The sequence below is a fragment of the Dioscorea cayenensis genome, chromosome 11 (assembly GCF_009730915.1).
Source record: "Dioscorea cayenensis subsp. rotundata cultivar TDr96_F1 chromosome 11, TDr96_F1_v2_PseudoChromosome.rev07_lg8_w22 25.fasta, whole genome shotgun sequence".
NCBI classification, from domain to species: Eukaryota; Viridiplantae; Streptophyta; class Magnoliopsida; order Dioscoreales; family Dioscoreaceae; genus Dioscorea; species Dioscorea cayenensis.
Window position 1 is genome coordinate 7831605 of NC_052481.1, and position 6716 is coordinate 7838320.

Here is a 6716-nt window from a genome sequence, read left to right on the forward strand (position 1 = left end):
AGCCGAAAATACCTCAAACCCAAGATAATTAGTGGGAGGAACAAGCTCGTGCTCTTTTGCTTTAATGGATTCATTCTCTTTTGTTTTCTTTATTCTTTCATGTGTTTATAATACCATGAGGGGTTAACCATCTTTTAGTGCCCATGATTATGGGCCATGATTTTTAATGTTTTGATTTTAATGATATTGATTCTTGAGTTTCCTTGTGGTTTACCTTTTTTTTATAGTGTTTGTTCATCTTTGTGTTGATTGCCTTGTTGATGGTTCATTGTTAACTTGACATGGGGATTGCCAATAGCCTAGTGACCATTGATTTTTTGTTACTAGTTCCCCATCGTTGTAATGCAACTAAGTTTCTAGTTAACCTTAGATTGCCTTTGTGTTGTCTAGAGGATAGAATCTATTCGTCTAGCTAGGGCACACATTAGGAAAGGGTTTGAGTCCACTCCAAGCCTTGAGTGAGGATATACATTATCAAACCCTTCATAGGTGGTCACCATGGTCCAAGAAGAAGCACTTGAATCATTGCCTAGTCATTGCATTTGTTAAGGGGATTAGTTCGGGGCACTACTCTATCTCTGTCATCCTCACCCAATTCATTTCCAATCCTACTTTTACTTGAGTTATTAGTCCATTTTATTCTTTTACCCTTTTTGATCTAGCTAGATATTAGAAGAACAACGAGTATTGAAAGCTTACTAGTATTTGTGGATTCAACTACCCAACCCATTTGGGTACATTTTACTATTTTTATGACCCGTGCACTTGTGGTTACACAAAGGGTGTATTTGTTATATTCACAACAACCTAACCACGGGCATGGTAAGGTCGTGCTAAAACTACAAAATTCAAAGAAATAGTTCACTATATCGAACGACCATGATTATCACCACTGTTATTATCTGGGCTTGTGAGCCTGTGACACTGGTTGTATAATGGTGTAAGTACCCCTTTTTGTGATACTCATAGTGAAAAACTAAGGATTCTCCCTGTGTAAAATGCCATGAAAACAGTTCCTAATAATAGTATTAGACTTCATAATCATATTTTACTCATAGAATTCACTGGAGCCGAGTTGTCATCACACCATTAAAGTAAATACCACTTTTTATTCAATCACTAGATGATTAAAACTAACACTAAATAAACTAAATGAACTAATGCATAGTAAACTACTTGGGTTGTCTCTCAAGAAGCGTTTGTTTTACATCTTGAGCCTGGCATACTTGTTCTTATCTCAAGATAATTTTGAGTTAGTGGGAGTGAGTAGAGAGGATGTTCCTTCTTTACCTGCTTTCAAAGTGGAGTTTATTACCTTAGTAGTGATTTCATCTTTTGGTCCCTTGATGTTGTGGTTTTTTGGAATGTGTTGGCTCTTACTCAAGTTATCCCTTGAAGTATTCATGAAGAGGGTTCACCATGAACACATCATGCATAAAGTTAGAAATAGGAAAATTATGTTCATGTGCAAAGTAATATTCATCATCTCGGTCCATGGAGTGCTTCATGGCACGTGGGAGTTTGTAAACCACTTTTTTATCTCCCACTTTTAATGTCATTTTTTTATCTATCCAATTGATGAGAGCCCTGGATGTGTTTAAGAACGGTCTTCTAAGAATAAATGGATTCTCTACTGCTTCATCTATGTCAAGGATCACAAAGTTCATAGGGAAAACTAACTTTTCAATGGTGATGAGCACATCTTCCACAATTCCCCATGATATTCTCACTAACTGTTGGCCAATTTTAAGGTCATTCTTGTTGGCCTCAATTCTCCCAATCCGAGCTTCATTTAGCTAGTATATGGTATCATGTTTATACTAGCTTTTGAATCAGTGAGTGCATTCTCTTCTTGACATCACCCAACAAGCATGGGATCACAAAACTTCCAAGGTGGAACAATTACCATTAAGAGCCACTGTATCAACCTCTTCCAACTTCCTTTTTAAGCAAGTCCTTTAGTAATTTGGTATATTTTGGCATCTAGGATAACTCATCAATAATGGGGATGTTTATGTGGATGACAAATAGTCATGAACTTCTTGAATTATACATCCTCCTTATCGGCTTTTAGTCTGGGAGGTTAACGAACTTGGGCTTTATATTGCCAAACTATCGGTCAAGCTAGTGATAACTCTTTAGGTTCTTACTCAATTGCCTGCTTATCTTCTTCAATAGTTTCCTATAAAAGTACTAGGGCCTTCCTGTACTGCTGTCCTTTTTATCTCAGCACTTGAATCTTGGGCAGTTCTTGCCTCGATGGACTTACCACTTCAAAGTGAGATGGCCTTGAACAGCTGATAAGTGCTAAATTGATCATATTTTCTATACCATTTACATTGCATCTAGTGTAAAATTGTACTTTTTTAGCATCTCATTAGGACAAAATTTCATTCTTTTGTTCACAATGACCTTTATTTATGTTTTAGGAAGAAAGAAGTGAATTCAAGTATGGTTTGAAGCAAAATGAGGCATGTTGCTGAATCAATGGTATACCACAACTCATAACGGGCGTTATGGGAACTCATAATGCTCATTGTCTACACTTACCATTACCATGATCGAGCCATGGCAGCATGAGCACACTAGTAGCAACTAGAAGCCATAACAGCCTCAGAACGAGCATTATAAAGTCTATAACGACTATTGTCAAGATGCATAATGCCCAAAGTCACTGTCAAGATGAGACTTGGAGCTCAAGTAACAACTTACTCACAATGGGCATCACAACGCTCGTGGTGAGGCTTTGATGGAGCCGATTACTATAAATACCCTAGTTTTTTTAATTTAAGGGGAGATTCTTTGCCAAAGAGTCAGGGCGGCCAGATTTCTAGAGAGCAAGAGCATTGAAGGTGATTTTTATCGATATTTCAGCATATTCCTGTGAGTTTCTCCAAAGAAGATCAATGATCATCACTGGAGAAGGGCGTTCATGACACACATCATCTAGACAACCATAGGATCCACTAATCCCCGAACCTTTAGAGAACTATTGGAGGAAGTTAGTCTAGGAACACATTGTACATTTATTTATTCATTATTTGGTCTTGTGGCTCACTTTGCACTTTGATGTTTTACTTTCTTTGATCCATGAGAACCTAATTCGAGGAAAATTGTATATCTAGGACCCTCAGTTATTATTTATAAATCTTAACCAATCAATATATATTGTTCTAGTTTTCTTAATCATTACATGATTTAATTGTTTATCTTTGTTTATGTGAACGAGGAGGATATGCCCCCACATTGATGACACCCATGCCATGATAGATCTATGCATGTTCTAAGAGGTTAGGCATAGCTGGGTTTCTAGATTACAGATTGATTGACCTTTAGACTTAGAGTTTGATTTCTTCTCGTAGGGTTCCCGTACTTAATGCGAGTATAGGAGACTGAGGAGGATTAGATTCCATCTGAGTAATGGGGTGGAGGAATTCCATCTTAAGTTCTAGTGACTTAGATATAGTCGCCATGGCTTATTGGGGATAGTAGGCCTTTTAATTCTTCCTGTTCGATCATAGGACAGAATTGATACTTAACGCCTATCATAATTAGTAATCAAGATGGCCTTCATACATACTCCCACTCCTTTGAAGTGTGCTTAACGATATCTCCAATCGTATTGTATCCATAATTTGCACAATTAACTTACAGAGAGAACTTAAATGTTTAGGCTATTGATTAAGCAAAAAGGAAGTAATAGGAGTCCCTTGCCGTCCTGGGGAAATACGACCCTCGTGTTCATCCACGAGGTATTACTTGATGACCCATGCACTTGTGGCATTTTGGACTTGATTATGATGTTTTACTATGTACTTGCATACTTATATATTCACATATTCATATTTTTACACACCGAACACCAGTAGGAAAGTGTCTGTCAGCTGCTCCCTTCAATTTTCTTTAGTATTTCTAGAGAGGCTTTATTAAGGTCTTTCTGTACTAGCTCTTGCCAACTGTCTGACCTAATTTTCCAAGTTCTTAATTGATGATTGGACGTTTCTTAATATAATACCGACCTCATCCATCCTTGCATCGTTACTTGTCATATACTTGGCCAAAACATCTTCTGTGGAGAACTTTCTTTCAGGTTCTAGGTGTTGTGATTAATACTAGTAATTTGGTTACTGAGGAGTCATTTATTGCTAATCTCAATTCGATGAAATGTTAGGATGATTCCTCCACCCGTAGTTATAGGTGCTATTGTAGGGGTTATTCTGGTTCTTTTGACCTCTTCTAATGTAATCAACTTGCTTTACAGGAGCTACTGCTAAGCTTATAATTAGGCATTAAGTAGTCCAATGTCCTCCTCCACAAGTTTCACAAAACATGTACAGCTCTAGAAATCAAGCTGACACCCTAAACATAATTCATGAGTAGATCCAACTTCTGTGTGAGCGCATCCACTTTTGTTGTCAAAGCAGTATTTAACCTCATTATAAGGAGATATAGGGTTGCCAATGGCCGACTCTTGGCCTTTCTCACTCAAAATCTAATTTCCTCTCTACCACTTCACCAGAGAATCTTCCTAATGTATGCTTAGTGATTCCAACAAGCTTAGACCTTGTTCTCTTTTGATTTAGCACCACATCCCGTTGATTTTCACCACTAAACAAACTTCTCTTTTCGGCCAATTCTATAAGAACCCTTTCAATACCTTTAAAATCATGATTTTTTTGATGTTTCAATGGCATGAAATAGTTTAATGATGATTGGTGAATGTTTTTTATGTGAATTTCAATTAACGTAAGCCCTTGTATAAAACTTTTACCTTGGTCGGGTATCACATCGGCCATTCATCGATAAACAATGGCCGTTGTGATGATTATTATGTTCAAATACTGAATAGAGGGGAGATGACCCATAACGGGTGTTATTCACCTGTTATAACTCACCCTAGCAATACCTGGAAATGAGGTAGCCTGTTATTAGCTGGTTGTTGCGTAATTCTTCAACACAACAGATACACCACGGGCATTGTGCGTCCATGGTGACCCTAGTATAATATACAGCTGAGTTGCTAAACCACATGATGAGCCAATGTGTACCCATTGTGATCATCCAGAGAATCATCACGCCCTTGGTAACAGTCATTTTGAGACTGTTATGCTCACATAATGGCCATGATGTACCCGTTATGCACCCATTGTCCGTGATGCTTGAGAGCATAGGTCTCGCCAATGAGGTACGGGATCTTATTTCTGTCCAGGGCTGGGACCAGTTCTTCAGCATCAATGAGCCAACTTACTCGGAGCTTCGGATGGAGTTCATAAGCTTTTTCGAGCTCGATCATACCATCATCAACCTGGGGCATATGGAGACAATCAGTTTCCAAATGTTCAGGGAGGAGTACATGATGTCCTACATGGATTCTTTCTTTTGTGGATGGGGTTAGTAAGCGTGGAATACACCCACACAGCATCGTACTCCAAACGCCACATCGACCTACCAGTCTACATGATCCCAAATCGGGTTTGACCCAAACACTTTGGAACTGGGAGACTTATGTATGCTGGACTCAAAGGCGTCTGCCCTAGGACAACCAACATTCTGATACTTGCACGCCATCCTATCGCGCATACTGACAGGGCAAGGCGATAACACCGGGGTAGTGAACCTTTGAGATTTTTATTTTTTATTGAGTATGACAGCTAGGGAGCCGATTCACATTGGTCATGAGCTAGCTTGTTAGTTGAGACATCATTCTTAGGACCCTCACTTAGCGGACCATATTCCTTGGTCCATATATCACCGGGTATTACTTGATAACCCATACACTTGCGATATTACGGACCAATTGTAGTATTAATTGCATTCTTGCATGCTTATATATTTGCATAATTTACACCCTATAAGTGTCCGTCAATAATCAATAGCATAAAATAAACTGTCCTAAACATCCTAAAAAAAAATTATAAAATTCATAATGAAAACCATCAGGACCCAGTCTTTCACCAGGAGCTAAGGACATTAAAGTTTTGTAAATTTTATTTCTAGTAAAATTTCTAGTGACTATAACACTATTAGACACAGAAATAGTAGGAAGATCAGAAGGAAGAGCCTAAATTAGATATAAGAAAGACATAGGATTGGGCTTTGACTAGAGACTAGTATAATGGTTGATAAAAATACTCTCAATAACAACCTTATCAATTTTCAAGCTACCAGTATGATCAAGAATCTAAAAGATAGAATTTTTGTGCTTATTATTGCGAGCACTATTATGGAAAAAACTGTTTAAATCACCATTATAAGCCCACATTAATCTAGCTCTTTGAGCCCTTTAAGCCCATTTCAAATTATTGAGTCTAAGCAGAGAGTTGTAAGAAGTATAATGGTTAATAAGAGAATTGAAGTGTCAATCGCCTCTTCAACAGAAGTCCCTGAAGCAAAAAAACAATTCCCTCTCTCAAGATTATTAATCTGCCTTTCTAAAATTTTAATATCAAAATCAATTGAGGGACATTTACTCAAATATATTTTCTATCTTATCCTCTGAGAAAATTCTACTTTAAAAAAAAATAATGAGTGATCTTAAGAAGTTTAGTAGGTAATTGGGAAAAAATATAGAATCCTAGTTAATACCTTAAACAACATCCAACTAATATTACTTGAATTTTCAAGAACAAGTTCAAATTTCTTCAACAAGACACCATGGAAAAGGGTAATTAACTTTAAAACAACATGAAAATGTCAGCTCACTTTCTAGGCTGATC